Source organism: Ranitomeya variabilis, chromosome 4 (assembly GCF_051348905.1).
Source record: "Ranitomeya variabilis isolate aRanVar5 chromosome 4, aRanVar5.hap1, whole genome shotgun sequence".
NCBI lineage: Eukaryota > Metazoa > Chordata > Amphibia > Anura > Dendrobatidae > Ranitomeya > Ranitomeya variabilis.
This window is the reverse complement of record NC_135235.1, coordinates 82,716,902-82,740,296: the sequence shown is the minus strand read 5'-3', so window position 1 is coordinate 82,740,296 and position 23,395 is coordinate 82,716,902. Positions and strand designations below refer to the sequence as shown.

Here is a 23,395-nt window from a genome sequence, read left to right as displayed (position 1 = left end):
TCCCATTTTAAAAATTCAATAGGATTCTTTGCGATTCAATTTATCAGTGCGGCTAAAGCAGTTCTCCGGAATTTGCTCAACTGGTGTAACTTTTATGTTAAATTGTTTGTTGTGCTTCAAACATAAATGTTGAGACAAACTATGTTTCATGAAGCCATTTTTTGCATTGTGTCTGTGGCCATTCATATATGTTCTCAGGGACTGTGTAGCACGTCCCACATATTGAACGCCACAGGCACATGTGATGCCATACACCACAAATTGGCTGTCGCAGGATAATTTCTGTGTAATTGGGAAAAATTCTCCCGTCCTGTTACAGTGAATCCCAGTCACATTGTGGTCTATAATTTTGCAGCAACAGCACTTTTTTTTAACTACATCGCAAAACACCAGTTTTTTTGTTGTTATTTTCATTCATTTTATCCATTTTTTTGGTAGATTAATTTTCTGTCCTCCCTGTGGTAATTGTTTTAAGTGGCTGGGGGCAATAATACCTCTTATAGTTTGTGCCCTACGGAAAGTGATATTAGGTTTTTCTGGTAGAATTTTTTTCAGATATACATCTTTTTTCAATAGATACCAATATTTATTGAGCATACTCCTAATATCATTATTATTCCGATTGTATGCCATTATGAAATTGTATTGCCATCTGATATTTTTCTTAATCCTATTATTATTTTGAAATATTTCATCCTTTCATTTAAATAGACATTCATCCTGTGTTTTTTTTTTCAAATTTGTTCCACTAATTTTTGTGGATATTTTTTATCTTAAAATATTTTGGTTAAAATTTTGGACTGTTCAATGTATTTGTATTATTTTTTCTAATTCTATGAAATTGACTGAAGGGAATACTTGTTTTCCACTTTTTATAATGTGCACTGTTGTAATGTAAGAAGCCATTACAGTCAGTTTTTTTTTAAGTTTTACTAACAATTTCCTTATTATTATGAGACAATTCCAAATCTAGGAAGTCTATTTTTTCATTACTTATCGTATCGGTGAATGTTATTCCCCACTGATTCACATTCATCTCACTAATGAACTGCTGTGCTTTTTCCTGACTTCCCCTCCAAATAATGATCAGATCATCTATAAAGCGACGATATAGAATTATATGGTTAACATAATTACATTGGGTAATAGGCGATGAGGACTCAAATAGCCCCATAAATAAATTAGTAAAATTGGGGCTACTCTTGTCCCCATCGCGGTGCCGAGCTGCTGTATGTGTAGCTGTTCCTGGAATTTAAAGATGTTATGTTAGAATGAATTTTAAACCTTTCAATAGGAATTCTCTTTGGGAGTCCGGCATTTCCTTAATACCTTTTAGGTAATGCTCCACTGCTTTTATTCCCAGGTCATGCTGAATATTGGAATACAAAGCATTGACATCCATGGTAATAAAAAGAAAATCTTCCTCCCATGCAATATTTCTATTTTCATATAGAAGCTGATTAGAGTCCATAAGAAATGAGGGCAAGGTTTTTACTAATTCTTGTAAAAACATTTAGATCGGTGCGCTGTTTTCCTTTCCTCCCCTATTACCATGCACATCTTTGAAAGCTAAATCCATCAATACTTTTTATCTTCTTTCTATTGCTGCATTCCTGAGCAGTTATTTAGGATCTCACAATCTTGTGATAGAAGATCACAGCGCATAGCTCATTAGTATAGATATGAATAGAAAGATGCAAGTCATAGGAAGGCGCAGGACCTGCAGAGTCAATGTGACTTTGAGTTGATTGATCTCTGATATGCTGGAGTACAGCAAATTAACAAAAAAAATTTATTCTTCATGGACTGCAAACAAGGAGGGCTGTTTAATACTTCTATGTCCAGAGTCATATTTGGCATCTATGCTTCCCTAGGCACTTTAAGTGGTCATGTAACTTACTGGTATGTGTCAGTCTAAAAGTGTCCATACCCTTTAGATAGTAGCTAAAGCTTTCATACACATTGGGTTCCGCCAAGCGTCTAATTTGTATTGCGGCCTCTGATAGATGATTGTCAAGAGAGAGAAGGATTTGGAATGTCCAATTTGGAACTGCTGATCCTCTTGCTCTCTTATTCTGGGAACAGCTCTCTCATATAGAGCGCAGTAGCACTCGGCAGCAAGAGTTCCTGTGTATAGTTGATTTGTGCAAGATATATGTTGACCTAATGATGGTTTGTCCCATCAGTCAGCCAACAGCTATTTATAGTGCATGGGGGCTTTAGTCAAACACATGTTCAGCTAACCTATATGGCCTCATTCAGTTGGCTATATTTTTACTCTCTGTGTTGTCCTAGTGCACACACACTGATCTTATAATATATAATGCTCTATTGTCAAGTTTAATCAATTAAGCATTATTACATATACATTAATACAAGATAATATTCACCATCAGTACATGAATAAAGCACGAGAACCACCATCAGTACATGAGTACAGCACATGAACCACCATCAATGCATTAATACAACATCAGAAACCACCATCAGAAATCACAATACATCACCAGAACCATTATCAGTACATAAAGACAGCAACATAACTATTAACAGCACTTGAATGCAGAAAAATAACCATCATCAGAACATAAACTATGCAATAAAATTGATGCATTATTAAACTGTCTTGCATAAGTTTTGGCACTATTTGTATATTCCTTGCCACTTTTTAACTGTGTCCTTCATCCTTCTCTGGCAAGGTGCAGACCATGTTTGAAACACATAATAAATGTAGTGCAAGGCATGTAAAACAGTTATCTAGGGTTAATAAAAAATATACTTGGATCTCTCCATAACTGTTCTGTCACTGTCTGGTCCTTTGATCGGCTCCTCTTCAGACCTCCTTCTGGCCACCTCTGAGTCTGGATCATCAATGACGTATGTCATGCCCCACATGACTGGGTCCTAGTCAGCGGTGACCCCCACTAGGAGAACAAGAATGAGAAAAAGAAAAAAGAGCAGTGATTGGAGCAACAGGCATCAGTAGGAAAATTATAAGGCCATGTTCACACAGTGCGTTTTTTACCGCGGAACCGCGGCGGTTTTGCCGCTGCGGTTCCGCAGCTGTTTTCCATGCAGGGTACAGTACACTGTACCCTATGGAAAACAGGACACACTGTGCACATGGTCCGGAAATTTAAAAAAAAAGCCGCGCTGAATAGCTCCCGGAAAAAAGAAGGAGCATGTCAATTCTTCTTCCTGAACCGCAGCGGTTCTGCACCCATAGACCTCCATTGTGAGGTCAAAATCGCAGTAAAACACGCAGATCAAAAATATATCTGCGGGTTTTACTGCGGTTTGATGTGCAGAACCGCAGCTGCAGGAAGTGCGGGGAAGCCGGCGGAAGTGCGGGGCCGGAAGTGCGTGGGCGGAGTGTCGTTCCTGAAGACTGTCATCATGGAGGCATACCGTCGCATGGGGATCGATGTCGGGCGTCTGATTGATCTGGTATGTCTGTGTGTCCCCATGCGACGATAGTGCCTCCATTGTGCCAAGTCGCCGTATGGGACTACTACTCCCATCCGGTATTAGGATGGGAGAGTTGTCCCTGTGTCCAGCGACTTAGCACAATGGTAAAGTTACACAAAACACACACAATACACATACATGACACACAGTACATACAACACATAACACAGAGTATATACTCACCAACAGCACACTTGTAGGCGAAGCCCTCGATCCTCCAGGAAAAAATCACAAAATAAAAAATCAAATCCATACTCCCTGTCCGCAGAATCCATAAAACGAGTGTCCCACGCCGATCGGCGAGAGTGCCGGGGTCAATGACCGCCGGTTAACTCGCTCGCGCATGCGCAGTGACACACCGACAGGAACTATGGCTCCTGTCAGTGTGTTGCTGCAGCCGTGGAGAGCAGACATATCTCTGGATGTGTCTGTTCTCCATGGAAAATCTTCGTGGGATACGTGGCACTTAAATACGTGACACGTGTCACTTATACGTGATACGTGTCACTTAAATACGTGACACGTGTCACTTATACGTGATACGTGTCACTTAAATACGTGATACGTGTCACTTGGCACGTGTCACTTATACGTGATACGTGGCACTGAAATACGTGGCACGTGGCACTGAAATACGTGGCACTGAAATACGTGGCACGTGGCACTTAAATTGTGGCACGTGGCACTGAAATACGTGGCACGTGGCACTGAAATACGTGGCACTGAAATACGTGGCACTGAAATACGTGGCACTGAAATACGTGGCACTTAAATACGTGGCACGTGGCACTTAAATACGTGGCACGTGGCACTTAAATACGTGGCACGTGGCACTGAAATACGTGGCACGTGGCACTGAAATACGTGGCACGTGGCACTTAGGCTATGTTCACATTTGCGTTGTGCGCCGCAGCGTCGGCGCCGCAACACACAACGCAAAGTAAAACGCAGCAAAACGCATGCACAACGCTGCGTTTTGCACCGCATGCGTCCTTTTTTTGATTGATTTTGGACGCAGCAAAAATGCAACTTGCTGCGTCCTCTGCGCCCGGATGCGTGCGCTGCAGTGACGCATGCGGCGCAAAACGCGGAGCGCTGTCATTCAAAACACGTCCACTCATTTTGGTGTTTAGTCCCAAAATGGAGGATGGAAGAAGAAAAGGGTTGGACAAGGAAATGACATCATTTCTTTTTTTTTTTTTCCCCCCCCCACTGCAGTAAACTTTATTTCTGTCAAACACAGACAATCTGCAGACAAAACTGCATCAAAAAACGCACTAAAAAACGCACTAAAAAACGCACCAAAAAACGCACCAAAAACGCACCAAAAAACGCACCTGCGTTTTCTGCAGAGACCTGCAGTTTCAGTCAGGAAAAAAAAAGGATGGAAATCCTGAACGTGTGAACATAGCCTAAGGAGAACCAAGGACAAGTGCATATACAGTTTAATAAAGTTTAGCCCATTCTTGACCCTAAGAATCCAGCAAAATTATGGTTTTCTGACTGCCATTTTGCTGGATTTGCGCAAATAAAATCTTCAAAACTTTGGTTCCCTGGATCAATATGTTTTGTGTCATTTGTAGTAAAATTGATTTGCTCATTTCGATTTGCTATGGTTGCAACTTTCTATCTCCAGTAAAATATTATGCAAACCTCATAAGAATGTGTCGAATTTATGATCATAGTTGACTTGCATATTAAGGAGGCAAGAGTAGTAAGAATTAAAGGAAAAGGTAAGTTAAACATGCCCAAAAAAAGCAACTAATTAAAACACAGTGATTTTTACAAATTAATATTTAATTCCTTCCTGACATAGCCAATTTCCATTTTTAAGTTTTTGTTTTTCACTTCCCTTCTTCCAAAAGCCCTAACGTTTATATTTCTGTCCACACAGATGTATGAGGGCTTGTTTTTTGGGACAAGTTGTACTTTTGAATAACAACATTCATTTTACAACATAGTATACTGGGAAATGGGGAAAAATTTCCAAGAGTAAAATTGTGAGATAACAAAAGCAAAATGTTGATATTGTTTTTTAGGAATTGTTTTTACGCCATACATTGATTCAAACTTTAAATCAAACAGGTAAAACAGATGATTCAAACTTTTGTGTCTTTTATATTTTTTCAAAACAGTTTTTTTTTTACTTTTTATTGCATTTATTAGTCTGCTTATGGGATTTAACCCTGCGATCATCTGATCATTTGTGATAGTCACAGCAATAGCACAGTATTTCTGCATATAATAGAAATCATCGCCCCTGGTCTCTTTTGAAGCCTGGCCACAGGCTGGGTTACAAATAATCTCCCTGATAACAGGCATACAGATCCTTTTTGGTTATTTAGACATCCTGCTGTGATAGCAACCCATTAGTGCCCCACGATCGGGTCACGTGAATGCGGATGGACACATAGAATTATATGCTCTCATACCGGCGTACTGTTAAAGCCGCAGTCACAGTTTGACAGCAGCATTTAACAAGTTAACAGCTGCATCTGATAGAAGCAAGTCCTGATTGCGTGTCCCAGCCATTATTTGCTGGGTATGGGTCAGGCTCACCTCGTGAGCCTACTTCATACACCCTCTACCAATTTGCGCCGTACATCTACAGCTGATGTCGCTAAGTGGCTAATGGATTATCAAAATACAAAAAATTAAGTACTCATAAAATTGAATACAAAAGCCATGCAATACAAAATTCAATACAGTACAATATAGTGCAATACAAAATAATGATAGAACTAAATGATAGAACTGCGAAGGTCAAAGCGTTCTGCAAAAAAAACTTCTGTATCACCTAGAGTAATATTGGCACTAATTAGATATTTCATAATGCTGTAATTACTTTTTTCTTTCAGTTGTCCCATTACCTACGTTGCTCAAGTTCATTTAAACAGATTTATGGGGAAAAAAATCCTTCAAGGCATCTGGATCTATGTTTTAATTAGATTTTATCTCATTGAGTGTTTTAATATATTTTTTGTATAGAATATTATGAATTTTGAAATTAGCTGCTGATGAACTATCAAATGTGCATGGCCAATACAAGTCCTGCTGGCAACTAAAATTGAAATTAATTCATATATGCTACTCTCAATCTTCTCATCATGGTAATTATCTATCATAGGTCATCTCTTCCATGCACACCAGTTTAATTATTTACTTGGCTCACAGAGCAGCTACACTTTGAATTTAAATGGTCATTTAGCCCTGCAGTACTACCGGGAGCATTGCAATTTTGAAATATGCTAATTACGTTCATGCAATAATAACGGAAACTTTAAAATCTGATTTGATAACGTTGATTTTTTAATATTTTTAATTGTGTAGCTAAAATACACAATATTTAAAGGAGTATTTCAGGTTGTCCCTTGAGCAGATCAGAGCCATGTAGTCACCTTAAACTCTACTTACTTCCTGGTTTTCTGTCAGGGCAGGTATTCTTCCTTGAAGCACAATTGTTGACAGTAGCAGAGCAATAGGTTTAGGAGAACTGTAAAGCTCAGCACATGTGCTGCAACACATTCAGCTATCAGTGATATGTTCTGAGTCTACACTGCCATCACTATATGTACACCCAGAGATAAGAGGGCCTTTTCAGAAGGGCACAGCTCAGTAGAATGAAAGCCATAATTAGGAGAACTGCTCTGGGAGCAGCCAATGCTGCAGGATGCTGATTTTACAAGATTTATAACAGCAACTCATCAGAAGCTGAGACAGAAGGGGAGGGAGGTGAGCAGCCAACTGCTGTATAGAAATCAATGGGCTAGAAATAGGTGGCTGAGATATTAGGAATTAACCTTTCTCCAGGAATATAAATACTTTACACTCTTGGCCAGGGTGGGGGCAGACACTAGTGGCTCAGTTCCATGGAAACCAGCAAAAGCAAACCAGGAGTTTTGTACGACAAAGAACTGGAATACTCTGCCATTGCCAAGTCAATCACCAGATCTCAACCCCATCGAGCACGCATTTTACATACTTAGGGCAGAGACAGACTGCTGTATTTCTCATGCGAGAATCACATCGCATTGCACGGACTGGCCCGGCACGTCTTCTGACCTGAGCAAGACAGTATGATGTATTTCTATGCAGCTGTCAAGCTCAGGTCAGGAGAGCCGACAGCCAGTACGAGGTTTACAATGCGTTTCTCGCACGAGAAATACGGCAGTCTGTCTCTGCCATTAAGACAAAACTTAAGGCACAAAAGTCCTTCTGCCATAGGTTAAATAGATGCCATGAGAGACAAACTTGGCAAGCCACAATATTTAGGTAAGTCCTACTGTCAAAACATCAATCAACAGATATCAGAGTACCCAGTCTGTTACAAGAAAACATTCCCAACAGCATTACTTTACCTGCAGTAGCCATAATAGCTGACATCTAACAGGAAGGGTTTATTGATTCATGCTGCTTTCAGAATATTGTGATCAGAATGGGACAACAGGAATCTGGATTTATCTGACCAGAGAGTTTTTTCCATTGCTTTGTGATACAATTTCTACAGTTTTTGCCCACTGGATTCTTGTCATCTGTTCTCCTTATAAATTAATGCACTCAAACTAGTGATCTGCTGTTATAGCTTATTAGGCATTTGGATTTGTAAATTTGAATGCCAGTTTTGTGATCAGTTGCAGTTTGCTTGACTTTCACCAGATAAATTGTTCATCAGAACAGTTCTTGACAGGCTCTTCAGACCAATTTCATCAGAAGTTGCTTACATCCAAAAAATAGATATTTTTACTCAATATAACCATTCTCGGTTTAATAGATAGATAGATAGACAGATAGACAAACAGACAGATAGATCGATAGCTAGATCGATAGCTATATTGTCATGCACAGTGTAGGACAGACTAAGTGCAACACAAAGGGATAAGGGGAAGGGGGGACCAACACTAGAGAAGCAGGGAGTAGAGACCCCTAGGCAGATCTAATATCACCCTGTCTGCCGTAAGAGACCCTAATTAGGTTCCGCACCTATCGCTGAGCAGGATATCTAGTCCCTGCCAGACCCTAGTGGTAAGCCCTGCATAGGAAAGGATTGGGTGATCTACAAAAGGGGGATCTACAAAATATACTATATATTAAAATTATAATTTCAATTAAATTGCTTTTAATGAAGGTCCCAAAGATTGCAGCCAAACAAATTGAACTAGTTTCTAATGACATCTGTTGACACTACCATTGTGGCTTGGTTCTTAAAAAAGATTGGCCATCATAGCAACTTATTACCTATCCAATGGACAGGTGATAAATCACTGGGGATTTTCCTGCTGGGATACCCACTGTTTTTGAGAACAGGGCTTGTGGCGCCTTGTTTGATTGAATAGTGTATGGGACTGGGAGATAATGGAGAATGCTATATTCAAAAATGGAATTCATGAGTCCAAATTTTGGCAATGGTGGGGACTTTATCAGATGCGCCCCTCATCAATCATACACTTATCACCTACCCTGTGAAAAGATGAAAAGGTAGGCACTACTTCTTTGAAGGAGCCTTGTCTTTTATGATCGATCTGTTTTCAAGCAGTTCTAAACAAACTGTGATGGATCCTATTGATTTATAATAGTAAGGTTATTGAGATATTGATCAGCATTTGGGGGTTTTTGAGCCACAATGATGTCATGATCAAAGTCAATTATTTCTGGACAGAAGAAAGTGCTTGTTCAGTTCATTCTCATCAATGAATATAATTTAAGAAGTGATAAATTATTGTTTTATGCTTTTCTTCAATATAAGGAGCCTAACACTGCCTGCTAGGTGGAGTCCGATGATGTTTTATTTGTTGTTGAATTTCAACTGTGGAATCCCTGTCAAAGTTGGTCAACAAAATAAAGACCAATTTAGTTCTATTTATAGTGTAAAAACACACCATGTGGCTGATATTCAATTCAATATATGATGCAATGTGTAAAGCTGGCCTAAATGTTTTCCAGTTAGACACAGCATCATTGTCGATTTCAATTTACTGTTATTTATTCAGTCCTGGAGAACTAAAATAAATAGGAAATAGCAAATCTAATGACTGTAAAGTGAAGGAGCCAATGTTCAGAAGAGCATAGTACTTAGGTTAAGTGTTATAAAGTGTTACAAAGTGAATTATTATATTAGACTAAGTATTATACAATACTTACATATTACACAGACCTGCTGGGAATAGTACTTCACAGAACGCAGATGGTATGTCAAAGCTGAATGACAGAGACCCTGTCTAATCAATAGATAAAACATTTAACCATACACCAAGGATTTTTTTTTATAATTAATTAATTAGAATATCTCAATGACTGCAAGAAGGAAAATGTTCAGGTTTCAGATGCATAAACTCCGAATGAAATTTGTAGTCTAAATATGGAACAGTACAACAACCCAGAATACTTATTATCCAGAAATACTATACAGTCATATGAAAAACAACTCAAAACAGCAAATATCCAGTATATCAAAGCAATCACTGGCCTCCTTTAATGTCAGTAATGTCTTCATTACTAAAATGTAGAAGTAAATTTACACAGTGTATGGAGCATGTCGACTTTGGGAGTGCTTGTAAAATGCTATGGGGTGCGTTAGAAGACCTATTGGTTTAATTAACTTGATGAATACACACTTTGCAACGCAATATCAGGCATAATAATTTAGATAACAATAATGGATAATCATTGCCTGTTGTAAACAATGCAGCAACTACTTATACCCAACATCTAGATTTTATACTTCAAAAGCATTTCTAAGAATGGTGAATATAACATGGCTGTAGAGTAGATCATAATTACAAGGAGTATTTTTACAGGTATGGTGTAGATTTATGATGTACAACACTTTATTCCCCTTTGCTCCGTAAAATCCACACCACTGGGATTAATCTAAAGATTTGAATTAATAAATGTGCAAAAACATATTACTCAAGAAACTGTCTATCTGGTACCAAAATACATGTTAACATCAAAATGATGCATTGTTTTCAATATTGATTAGTACATATAAAATTAAAAACTATTGAAGAAATTATACATGTTTAAAAATTGCAGCCCTAGGCAAATTCAAACAATTTTCTGTTGATTTGTGTTAATCGACCCGAAAATTGCCAAAGGAGGCTGAAATAACTGGGTGGGTTTCATCATAATGCTTTGTAGCTACCGCGTCACTTGGTATAGTCAATCAGGAGGGACTTTCATAACTTGTATAAAAGCAGAGGTAAGGTGATTAAGGATAGTGAGAAGATGTGCAAGCTCACAGTTTAGGAATGGAGATAAGAAGAGAAAGTCATAAAGCATTGATCAAATACTCCAGACAGAAGGCTGTTGTTTAACTGCATCAATGAAGAAGATGTAGGATGAGCATAGCAGTATGATAATAATGCAGAGATTAAATGGATAGTGGGGAGGTGCCAGCAGCAGTGCTGACTTAATGTGATTCATTGATATGTTGTACCTAGCATTTATCCTGCTGCATTTTGCATTGCAAGAAAAAACTTGCCCACCATCATTTCCGACACTGCTGAAGAATAACATCATTTTTGTTGGCATTTCGTAACATTTCCTGTGTATATCTGCACATTTGTTTCTACTTTCGCTATTGCTTCCTCTACTGCTTGTCTGTCTTTCATGCTGCATACCCTGATGTCCTGTTGCTCGCTGATCCATGTGCCATAGATCAAGACCTACCCCACTGTACCATAATCTCCAGTCTGTGCTGCCCACCCTGACCTAGGACTTAATTAAATGGACCCGTTTCAAAATTTGTTTTAAGCTATGTAAGATGGATGCTGGACAGGTCCCTGAGGATGGTAGCTTCGGTGAACTAAGCCACATGAAAACATGCTTCAGCACATATAGTGCTGAGAGAGATAATAGGCATGGCAGGGCTGAGTTTTATGAGCAGTCAAAGAGATGGGTGGGAGTGGCTGTTCACATATCCACTCCAGGGGTGTTGTTTGGCAGATAAAATGGTGACCAGGTATCTCATTCAGTGTCTGGGACTGGTGGTGTGGAGACCTCCAGTGTGTTTGTTATGGACACTTACCTGAGAGGGCGGACCCAAAATACTATATATGGATTGTTTATTTTCTGGGGGGTTTTCACTGTGTGCCAGAAAAGTCTGCCATGTTTTGTTTGCTTAAATTGGCAAACTATGGCAATTGTAGGGGTTTCACTCACTGAGGTGCGGTTGAGGTAGGCACCGGAAGCGGTTTCCGTAAATACATCCAGGCCGGTTTATTAAACTTCATAAACTAAGTTTAATAAACCTGCCTGGATGTTTTTATGGAAGCCTCTTCCGGTGTCTACCTCAACCGCAGCTAAGTGAGTGAAACCCCTACAATCACCATAGTAGTAGAGAGCATAAGTATACAGTTTTAGGGATTTATGCACAAATCGGGACGTAACTATTGTGGTCGCAATGGGTGCTAGCACATATTTTTCCTGGATGTGCGTTCTAGGATGCTCATACAGCTTAAATATATTACGGTGCAGGGACCTACCTCCCTGCATCACAACAGATGCTGCTGGCCAATTAGAGGCCATCAGCTGACATTGGTGTTCCAGTCACAAGCCGCACATATCACTGACATCATACAATGTACTTAGCAGGCAGATAGAAGTCAGCTGCCAGCCTCTGTGCCAGCTATAGAAAAGAATGTCACTCGGTGTTGCAGTGGAGGAAGTTGAGAAGAATTTTTTTATTTTTGTTTTGTTTTTTTAAACCACTTAGTGATCAAGTCAAATGTGACATTAACGACCAAGCCAAATTTTACAATTCTGACCAGTATCACTTTATGGAGTTATAACTCTAGATCACTTCAACGTATCCCACTGATTCTAAGATTGTTTTTATCATGACATATTGTAATTCATGATGGTGGTAACATTTCTTTGATATGACTCGCATTTATTTATGAAAAAATGGAAATTTGGCAAAAATTTTGAGTAATTTAGCAATTTTCAAGCTTTTAATTTTTATGCCCTTAAATCAGAGTTATGTCACACAAAATAGTTCATAAACAACGTTTTCCATATGCCTACATTACATCAGCATAATTTTGGAAGCATAATTTTTTTTAGTTAGAATGTTATAAGGATTAAAATTTGAACAGCAATTTCTCATTGTTCCAACAAAATTTACAAAACCATTTTTTTAGGGACCACTTTACATTTGAAGTGACTTTGAGGGGCCTATATGACAGAAAATCCTCAAAACTGACACCATTCTTAAAACTGCACCCCTCAAGGTGCTCAATACCCACTCAAGAAGTTTATTAACCCTTCAGTTGCTTCACAGGAATTAAAGAAATGTAAAAGGAAAAAATGAACATTTAACTTTTTTCACAAAAAAAATATTTTAGACCCAAACTTTTTTATATTCACAAGTGTAACAAGAGAAAATGGACACAATTTGTTGAGCAATTTTCTCCTGAGTATGTCAATACTCCATGTGTGGAGGAAATCCACAATTTGGGTGCATGACAGGGCTCACAATGGAAGGAGCACCATTTGACCCATGTTGCGGTTGGAGAGCCCCTGAGGTGCCTAAACAGAGTAAACCCCCAACAACTGACACCATTTTGGAAACCACACCCCTCAAGGCTTTTATCCATGGGTATAGTAAGCATTTTGAACCCACAGACGCGACACAGAATTTGATAACATTAGGTCGTCATATTGAATACATCATCATTAGAGTTGAGCGCAAGTGCTCACTCCTCCAGTTTGCATCGTTGTGCTCAGGTATACCAGGTGGTCGAGTGACATGCTTGAGTCCCTGCCCCACATTTTTCGGTTGTTAGACACCCAAAAAAGATATGCGGGGATCCGCGTTACTCCATGCATACCCACATTATTTTCTGGTTAGCCAATAAAGGTATCACTCCTAGAATACTTTTGTCATCATTGGGCAGAAAAGTATTCACATTGATTTTTCTGGCTAACACGGTACCACAATACAATTTGTTATTGTACATCAAGCACCCGTTGCAAACCCAAGTAGTCGTCATGTCGTCATCTTTTTTTTTTACTTTTGAAAAAAAAAAAATCTAACTCCAACCCTAACACAACCCTAACCCCAACACAACCATAACCACAACCCTAACACAAGCCTAACCCCAACCGTAACACCAAAGCTAACTGCAAAGAATGGAAAAAAATTTAAAAATTGTATTTTATAATTCAAAAAGTTTACAAAGGTGGATTTGATTTACAATTTTTTTCTTTTGATCACCATGATAGGGTCTATCACTCTGATCAAAAGGAGCCAATAGGAAAAATTCCCTATTGTTGCTGGGTACCGGCTAGCAGATATCAGCGGGCAGAGGTACTGGGTGGGTTCAGGGGACCCCATTTCTCTCTTCTCTGATATGCTAGATCATATCAGAAGAAAGAGAAATTAATTGTAAATCAGGAAAAAAATTTTGTGATCGCTGTTATTCAGTAAATAACAGCTATCACATGACAGGGGACCGTAAAAACCAGCCCTGATCAAAAATCAGCACGTCATGTTCTCCAGGTAGCCCAGAACTCGTAGATTTTCTGACACTGGGTGGCGCTATACCCTTATTTCTCATCGCCGTTAAAAAGCAGTGCTGAGCAATAACTACCTTTAACTGCTGCTGTAAAAAGTATATCGCCGGTTAATGTGTTAAAGAACAGCCGCAGAAGAGGGAGTATTGTTATAGGATGGGGAACATTATTACTGGTAGAGGCCCAAGATGGGGAACACTATTTCAAGCAATCCAAGGGCAATCCAAAGGATAGCAGGAGATACAGTAAAAGAAAACTTATTTGAATCACTAAAACATGTCCGACATGGCAAGATCAGAGACCGAGGAAAAACCTCCACAAAAATAACCTCCAAGGTTATGAGTGAGAAGTATCACCTCGAAACATGTAAACCATAGCAGCCAAGGCTATGAATAAGAAGTATCATTTCAAAACGTGTCAACCATCACAACCTTTTGTGGGGCAATTTTCCTCTGTCTCTGATCTTGCCATGTCTGGCATGTTTTAGTGATTCAATTACGTTTCTTTTTACCGACGTGCCGGATCATATGCTATCTTTTGGATTGCTTTTGGATTTTCTGCTATAGTGTCACCGATCCCAGTCCACTTACAGCACTAATGCTCCCCATCCTGAAGTAATGTCCCCATTCTGGCCCCTTCCAGTTATATATGTCCCCAATCCAGGGCCCCTTCTACTAATAATGTCCCCCATCCTAGTTTAATGTCACCATCTTGGTCCCTCTCAGTAAGATATATCCCCCATGTAGCCCATCCAGGGCCCCTTCCAGTAATAATGTCTCCCATCCTGGTGTAATGTCCTGATTCTGGATCCTTCCAGTAATATATGTCCCGCATCCTGGGCCCCTTCTTGGTATAATGTTCCAGCTTCTGTTCCCATCCTGTAATAATGCTCACTGTTCTGCTGCTGTTCCCTAACACATTTAACAAAAATAAAAAAAACAAATGTTCTCACCTTCCTCCAGTGCAACGCCAAGGGATGCCCTCTTCTTTAGCTGGCACAAAAGCTGGCAACTAACTTCGGTGTGCCTGATATGGACATTACATGACGTCAGTGCTATGCGCAGCCTGTGACTGGCACACCAATGTCACCTACCAGTCTCCAATTGGTCGGCAGCGTGTATTGTGATGCAGGGACATGGAAGTTCACTGTGCCATAATACATTTCAGCTGAATTGGCGTCCCCAAACAGACATCCATGATGACTTCAGCTGGCCCGGTCATTCAATGGAAGCTATATTCTTATGACCACAGTGACTAGATGAACCACCCACTCCAAAAAATGACTTAATTCCTGAAAAGCTAATTTTACAGCGGGAAACTCACGATTCCCAACATCCTAATTTCTTTCAGCAGATGAACATTTTCTAGAAAAAATGCATATGGCCGCAAGCTGCTCAGAGTTTTGGAACCCTGAGATAACATGGCTCCTACCTTGACCTCCAAAGTATTCACTTCTACAATTAATGGCTCTGGGAAGGAAGCATTATTTCAATTTGTTAAATGTCCTAATAGCATCGGGTGAGTAAATCCTGAGATCCACCTCCTTATGTGTGAGGTTAGTAAAAGTTTTTGCAATTTGAGAAAAACCCTAATGAATTTTCTATAATAATTGACTAATCCAAGAAAACGTTTCAACGCTTTAAGGTCGTTAGATTGTACTCTATCAAGTTAAGGCCTCCACCTTCCCAGGATCCATCTTAACTCCCTCAGTCGATAAAATAAACCCCAGGAATGAAATCTCCTGAACAGAAAAAAATACATTTCTCTAATTTAGCAAACAAAGAATTATCCTTCAATTTTTGTAATACCATACTTACATGTTCCTGGTGAGAATCCAAATCTGGAGAAAAAAGTTAAATATCATCAAGATGACATCACAATAAATCTTCCAATGCAATCAGAAAAAAATATAATTCGTAAAGTTTTTAAATACTGCTGGCACATTGGTTAACCCAAATGGTATGAAAATATTTTGAAATAGACCTTTGTACCATAAAAATTCCGGTTTTCACTCATGATTCCTCCGGATGGGTATTAAATTGTAAGCCCCTCTAAGATCACGCTTAGAAAATCACTTAGCCCCCATAAGCTGATTATATAGGTTGCGGAAGAGTGGAAGTATGTATTCTTAACCGTGATTTTATTCAGTTCTTGAATTTTGAGACAAAGACTGAGGCCATCATTTTTCTTTTTCAGAAAGAAAAATCCAGCAGCTATAGGGGAGGTGGAAGTACAGATATGACCCTCTCATAAACTTTCATTCACATAATTTTTCATGGTGGTATGCTCAGGCCCAGACAAATTGTAAAGGCAAGCTCTAGGTAATTTAGGATTAGGCGCAAAATTAAGAGCACAATCATAGGAACAAAAGGGAGGCAGTAATTCCGCCTCTTTTTCAAAAACACATCTCCATAGTCTTGCAGGTACCCCAGCAGACCCCCCAGACTAGCAGAGCATACAGTCATGGCCAAAAGTGTTGGCACCCTTGAAATTGTTCTAAAAAATGAAGTATGTTTTATTATACACATGTTTTATTATACACATGCTCATTTTCTTTGTGTGTATTGGAACAACACAAAAAAACAGAGGAAATAAAAGGCAAATTTGGACTTAATTTCACACAAAATCTCAAAAATGTACAGGACAAAATTGTTCATACCTTTCCAAAATTGTGGGTAAACAACTTTTTTTTCAAGCATGTGATGCTCATTCAAACTCACCTGCGGCAAGGAACAGGTGGTGTGGGCAATATGAAAATTACACCTGAAACAAGATAAAAAGGGGAGAAGTAGACTCAATCTTTGCATTGGGTGTCTGTGTGTGCCACACTAAGCATGGAGAACAGAAAGAGAAGATAATTATCTGAGGACTTTAGAACCATAATTATTGAATAATATCAACAATCTCAAGCTTACAAGTCCATCTCCAGATATCTTGATGTGCTTTTGTCCACAGTGCACAACATAATCAAGAAGTTTACAACTCATGGCACTGTAACTAATAGCCCTGCACATGGACGGCTGAGAAAAACTTATGAAAGTTTGCAATGCAGGATAGTCTGTATAGTGGTTAAGCAGCCTCAATCAAGTTCCAAAGAATTTGAAGCTGTACTGCAGGCTCAGGGTGTATAATTGTCAGTGCGAACTATCCATTGACATATGAATGAAATTAAATGCTATAGCAGGAGACCCAGGAGGACCCTACTGATGATACAGAGACTTACAAAAGCTACAATGCAGTTTGCCAAAATGTACGTGAGTAAGTAAAAACCCTTCTGGAAAAGCATCTTGTGGACAGATGAGACTTAGATAGAGCTTTTTGGTAGTTACAGTGCCATGAGTTGTAAACTTCTTGATTATGTTGTGCACTGTGGACAAAAGATCTCTGGAGATGGACTTGTAAGCTTGAAAGAATGAGGCCTACAAAGAAAACTACACAGTACCCAGAGACAATTATTATTATTATTATTATTATTTATTGTAATAGCGCCATTTATTCCATGGAGCTTTACATGTGAGGAGGGGTATACATAATAAAAACAAGTACAATAATCTTAAACAATACAAGTCATAACTGGTACAGGAGGAGTGAGGACCCTGCCCGCGAAGGTTCACAATCTACAAGGGATGGGTGAGAATACAGTAGGTGAGGATGGAGCTGGTCATGCAGCGGTTTGGTTGATCGGTGGTTACTGCAGGTTGTAGGCTTGTCGGAAGAGGTGTGTCTTCAGGTTCTTTTTGAAGATTTCGATGGTAGGCTAGAGTCTGATGTGTTGTGGTAGAGGGTTCCAGAGTAGGGGTGATATGCGAGAGAAATCTTGTATGCGATTGTGGGAAGAGGAGATAAGAGGGGAGTAGAGAAGGAGATCTTGTGAGGATCGGAGGTTGCGTGTAGGTAAGTACGGGGAGACGAGGTCACAGATGTATGGAGGAGACAGGTTGTGGATGGCTTTGTATGTCATGGTTAGGGTTTTGTACTGGAGTCTCTGGGCAATGGGGAGCCAGTGGAGGGATTGACAGAGGGGAGAGGCCGGGGAATAGCGGGGGGACAGGTGGATTAGTCGGGCAGCAGAGTTTAGAATAGATTGGAGGGGTGCGAGAGTGTTCGAGGGGAGGCCACAGAGCAGGAGGTTGCAGTAGTCAAGGCGAGAGATGATGAGGGCATGGACTAGGGTTTTTGCAGATTCTTGGTTGAGGAATGTACGGATTCGTGAAATATTTTTGAGTTGAAGTCGGCAGGAAGTGGAGAGGGCTTGGATATGTGGTTTGAAGGAGAGATCAGCGTCAAGGATTACCCCGAGGCAGCGAGCTTGTGGGACTGGGGAGAGTGGGCAGCCATTTACTGTAATGGTTAGGTTCGTTGGGGGGGTCGCATGAGATGGGGGAAAGATGATGAATTCTGTTTTGTCCATGTTAAGTTTCAGAAATCTAGCGGAGAAGGATGAAATAGTGGACAGACATTGAGGGATTCTGGTTAGTAGGGAGGTGATATCTGGTCCAGAGATGTAGATCTGTGTGTCATCAGCATAGAGGTGATACTGAAAGCCATGAGATTCTATGAGCTGTCCCAGGCCAAAGGTGTAAATGGAGAGGAGCAGGGGCCCAAGGACTGAACCTTGCGGGACTCCGACAGATAGGGGGCGAGGTGAGGAGGTGGTGTGTGAGTGGGAGACACTGAATGTCCGGTCTGTTAGGTATCATGAGATCCAGGATAGGGCCAAGTCTGTGATGCCAAGGGATGAGAGAGTCTGTAATAATAGGGAATGGTCCACTGTGTCAAAGGCAGCCGACAGGTCGAGGAGGAGGAGGACAGAGTAGTGTCGCTTGCGCTTGGCGGTTAAAAGGTCGTCGATGACCTTAGTTAGGGCAGTTTCAGTGGAATGGTGTGACAGGAAGCCAGATTGTAAGCGGTCAAAGAGGGAGCAAGAAGAGAGATGGAAGGACAGTTCAAGGTAGACGTGTTGTTCCAGTAGTTTGGAGGCATAAGGGAGAAGTGATATAGGGCGATAGCTAGATATAGAGGATGGGTCAAGAGAGGGCTTTTTGAGGATAGGTGTGATTGAGGCATGTTTAAAGCTTAAGGTAGATATCTACAGATTTTGGGGGTTCTTTTCCTGCCTCTTGCACTGAATGCCTTGACTGTATGCTAGGCATCAGGAAATTGGAGATTGCCAGGATTTTGGATCACAATGTAGCTCCCAGTGTCAGAAAGCTGGGTTTGCATTGCAGGCCATGGGTCTTCTTCCAGGACAATGACCCCAAACAAACTTCATTATGCACACAGAAATGGATGGAAACAAAGAGAGCTCTTAAAATTGCTGTTAGGAAAAGGCACCCTTCAAATATGAGGGACCTGGAGCAGTTTGCAAAAAAAGTGTTACAAAGAGTGTGCAACCAAATGTTAAGTTGAGGGTGCCAACAATTTTTTACTGCCCATTTTGGGGGCTCTGTGTGAAATAATGTCCAATTTGCCTCTTTTTTTGCTGATTTTGTGTTGTTCCAATACACACACAAAAGAAATATGCATGTGTATTACAAAACATGTGTAATTGGAATAATTTTCTGGGAGAAATACTTAATTTTCTGGAACAATTTCAAGGGCGCCAACACTTTTGACCACTATTATATAATCTCCACTTAACAATTTCTTTCTGACACCAGTCAATAACAAACTGGTAAATAAGCAGTCATGGAAGCCCCAGTTCCAACCCACCAGCTAAATCAACCAAAACAAAACAGGAGATGATTCAGAGTCAAGTGCTCCCATTTGGATGGCTAATTAAACTGTGTATGCTTAAATTCTGAAGTAATTTAAGCAGTTTCTTAAAAAAAAATTGAATGGATCTTTCCAAACTAACTGTCCCTAATCCTAATTTCAGAACCAGTCCCAAATCAATAACGTTAGCTGTTATGACCCCAATGGCAGAGGGTCTCAGGAATAATTGCTAAGTCTGCAAACACAGAAAACCAGCTCATAGGGCAGTGGTAACTGGGCTGACCATATGTCTAATCCTAGCACCACAAATACCAGCAGCCGGGGAACGTGCCTACGTTGATTCTAGACGTCTCGCGCCAGCCGGAGAACTAACTAACCCTAGAAGGGAAAAGAAAGACCTTTCTTGCCTCCAGAGAATAGACCCCAAAAGTTGGATACAAGCCCCCAACAAATAATAACGGTGAGGTAAGAGGAAAAGACAAACATAAGAATGAGCTAGGTATTTAGCAAAGAGAGGCCCACTAGCTAATAGCAGAATATAGAAAGATAACTTATATGGTCAGCAAAAACCCTATCAAAAATATCCACACTGGAAATTCAAGAACCCCAGAACCGTCTAACGGCCCGGGGGGAGAACACCAGCCCCCTAGAGCTTCCAGCAAGGTCAGGAATCACATTTAGTACAAGCTGGACAAAAATGAGAGCAAGCAAATAACCCAAAAAACAAAGAAGCAGGACTTAGCTTAATTTTGCACGAACCAGGACCAGCAGATAGGAGCAAACAGAATGTGTCTGATTACAACGATGCCAGGCACTGGACTGAGGATCCAGGAGGTTTATATAGCAACACCCCTGAACTAACGACCCAGCTGGGTGCAAACTGAGGGAAGAAAATCCCAGAGTCATATCACTAGTAACCACAAGAGGGAGCCAAAAAGTCTAATTCACAACAGTACCCCCCCTTAAGGAGGGGTCACCGAACCCTCACCAAGACCACCAGGGCGATCAGGATGAGCAGCGTGAAAGGCACGAACTAAATCGGCCGCATGCACATCAGAGGCAACCACCCAGGAATTATCCTCCTGACCATAGCCCTTCCACTTGACCAAATACTGAAGCCTCCGTCTGGAGAGACGAGAATCCAAGATCTTCTCAACCACGTACTCCAACTCGCCCTCAACCAACACCGGAGCAGGAGGCTCAGCAGAAGGAACCACAGGCACAACGTAGCGTCGCAATAAAGACCTATGGAACACGTTGTGAATGGCAAACGAAACCGGAAGATCCAAGCGAAAGGACACTGGATTAAGGATTTCCAATATCTTGTAAGGACCGATGAAGCGAGGCTTAAATTTAGGAGAGGAGACCTTCATAGGAACAAATCGAGAAGACAGCCACATCAAATCCCCAACACGAAGTCGGGGACCCACACCGCGGCGGCGGTTGGCAAAACGTTGAGCCTTCTCCTGCGACAATTTTAAGTTGTCCACCACATGATTCCAGATCCGCTGCAACCTATCCACCACAGAATCTACCCCAGGGCAGTCAGAAGGCTCCACATGTCCCGAGGAAAAACGAGGATGGAAACCAGAGTTGCAGAAAAATGGCGAAACCAAAGTAGCGGAACTAGCCCGATTATTAAGGGCAAACTCAGCCAACGGCAAGAAGGTCACCCAATCATCCTGATCTGCCGAAACAAAACACCTCAAATAAGCCTCCAGAGTCTGATTAGTTCGCTCCGTTTGTCCATTAGTCTGAGGATGAAAGGCAGACAAGAACGACAAATCAATGCCCATCCTAGCACAAAAGGATCGCCAGAACCTGGAAACAAACTGGGATCCTCTGTCAGACACAATATTCTCAGGAATGCCGTGTAAACGAACCACATTCTGAAGGAACACAGGAACCAGATCGGAAGAGGAAGGCAGCTTAGGCAAAGGCACCAAATGGACCATTTTCGAGAAGCGATCACATACCACCCAGATGACAGACATACCCTGAGACACCGGGAGATCAGAAATGAAATCCATGGAAATGTGTGTCCAAGGCCTCTTCGGGACAGGCAAGGGCAAGAGCAACCCGCTGGCACGAGAACAGCAAGGCTTAGCTCGAGCACAAGTCCCACAGGACTGCACAAATGACTGCACATCCCGTGACAAGGAAGGCCACCAAAAGGACCTAGCCACCAGATCTCTGGTGCCAAAAATTCCCGGATGACCTGCCAACACCGAGGAATGAACCTCGGAAATGACTCTGCTGGTCCACTTATCAGGAACAAACAGTCTGTCAGGTGGACAAGAGTCAGGTCTACCAGCCTGAAATCTCTGCAACACGCGTCGCAAATCAGGAGAAATGGCTGACAAAATAACTCCCTCTTTAAGAATACCAACAGGTTCCGCGACTCCAGGAGAGTCAGGCACAAAGCTCCTTGAAAGAGCATCAGCCTTCAGATTCTTTGAACCTGGTAAATACGAGACCACAAAGTCAAAACGGGAGAAAAACAATGACCAGCGGGCCTGTCTAGGATTCAGGCGTTTAGCAGACTCGAGATACATCAAATTTTTGTGATCAGTCAAGACCACCACACGATGCTTAGCACCCTCGAGCCAATGACGCCACTCCTCAAATGCCCACTTCATGGCCAGTAACTCCCGATTGCCAACATCATAATTCCGCTCAGCAGGCGAAAACTTCCTAGAGAAGAAAGCACATGGTCTCATTACCGAGCAACCAGGGCCTCTCTGTGACAAAACAGCCCCTGCCCCAATCTCAGAAGCATCCACTTCGACCTGAAAGGGAAGTGAGACATCAGGCTGGCACAAAACAGGCGCCGAAGTAAACCGGCGCTTCAACTCTTGGAACGCCTCCACGGCTGCAGGAGCCCAGTTAGCAACATCAGAACCTTTCTTGGTCATATCCGTCAAAGGTTTAACAACGCTAGAAAAATTAGCGATAAAACGACGGTAGAAGTTAGCAAAACCCAAGAACTTCTGAAGACTCTTAACTGACGTGGGTTGAGTCCACTCATGAATAGCTTGGACCTTGACTGGGTCCATCTCCACAGCAGAAGGGGAAAAAATAAACCCCAAAAAGGGAACGTTCTGTACTCCAAAGAGACACTTTGAGCCTTTAACAAACAAAGCATTCTCACGCAAAACCTGAAACACCATCCTGACCTGCTCCACATGTGAGTCCCAATCTTCAGAGAAAACCAGAATATCATCCAGATAAACAATCATAAATTTATCCAGATACTTCCGGAAAATATCATGCATAAAGGACTGAAACACTGAGGGAGCATTAGAGAGCCCAAAAGGCATCACCAAGTACTCAAAATGACCTTCGGGCATATTAAATGCAGTCTTCCATTCATCTCCTTGCTTAATGCGCACAAGGTTGTACGCACCACGAAAATCTATCTTGGTGAACCACTTGGCACCTTTAATCCGGGCAAACAAGTCCGACAACAGAGGCAAAGGATACTGAAATTTAACAGTGATTTTATTCAGAAGCCGATAGTCAATACAAGGTCTCAAAGATCCGTCCTTCTTGGCCACAAAAAAGAATCCCGCACCAAGAGGGGAAGAGGATGGACGGATATGCCCCTTCTCCAGAGACTCCTTGATATACGAACGCATTGCGGCATGCTCAGGTACAGACAGATTAAATAATCTTCCCTTGGGAAATTTACTACCTG

At 41.1% G+C, this 23,395-nt stretch overlaps 1 long non-coding RNA gene across 1 annotated transcript in view; it reads right to left on the bottom strand.

The window, feature by feature from the left end:
- Positions 1-9,667: 9,667 nt before the first annotated feature.
- LOC143768434 (uncharacterized) overlaps positions 9,668-23,395 on the bottom strand; it is a 105,910-nt gene continuing 92,182 nt past the window's right edge. The window contains exon 3 of the long non-coding RNA XR_013213866.1: positions 9,668-9,683. This is a non-coding gene — a long non-coding RNA (uncharacterized LOC143768434). The remainder of the gene's footprint in view (positions 9,684-23,395) is intronic.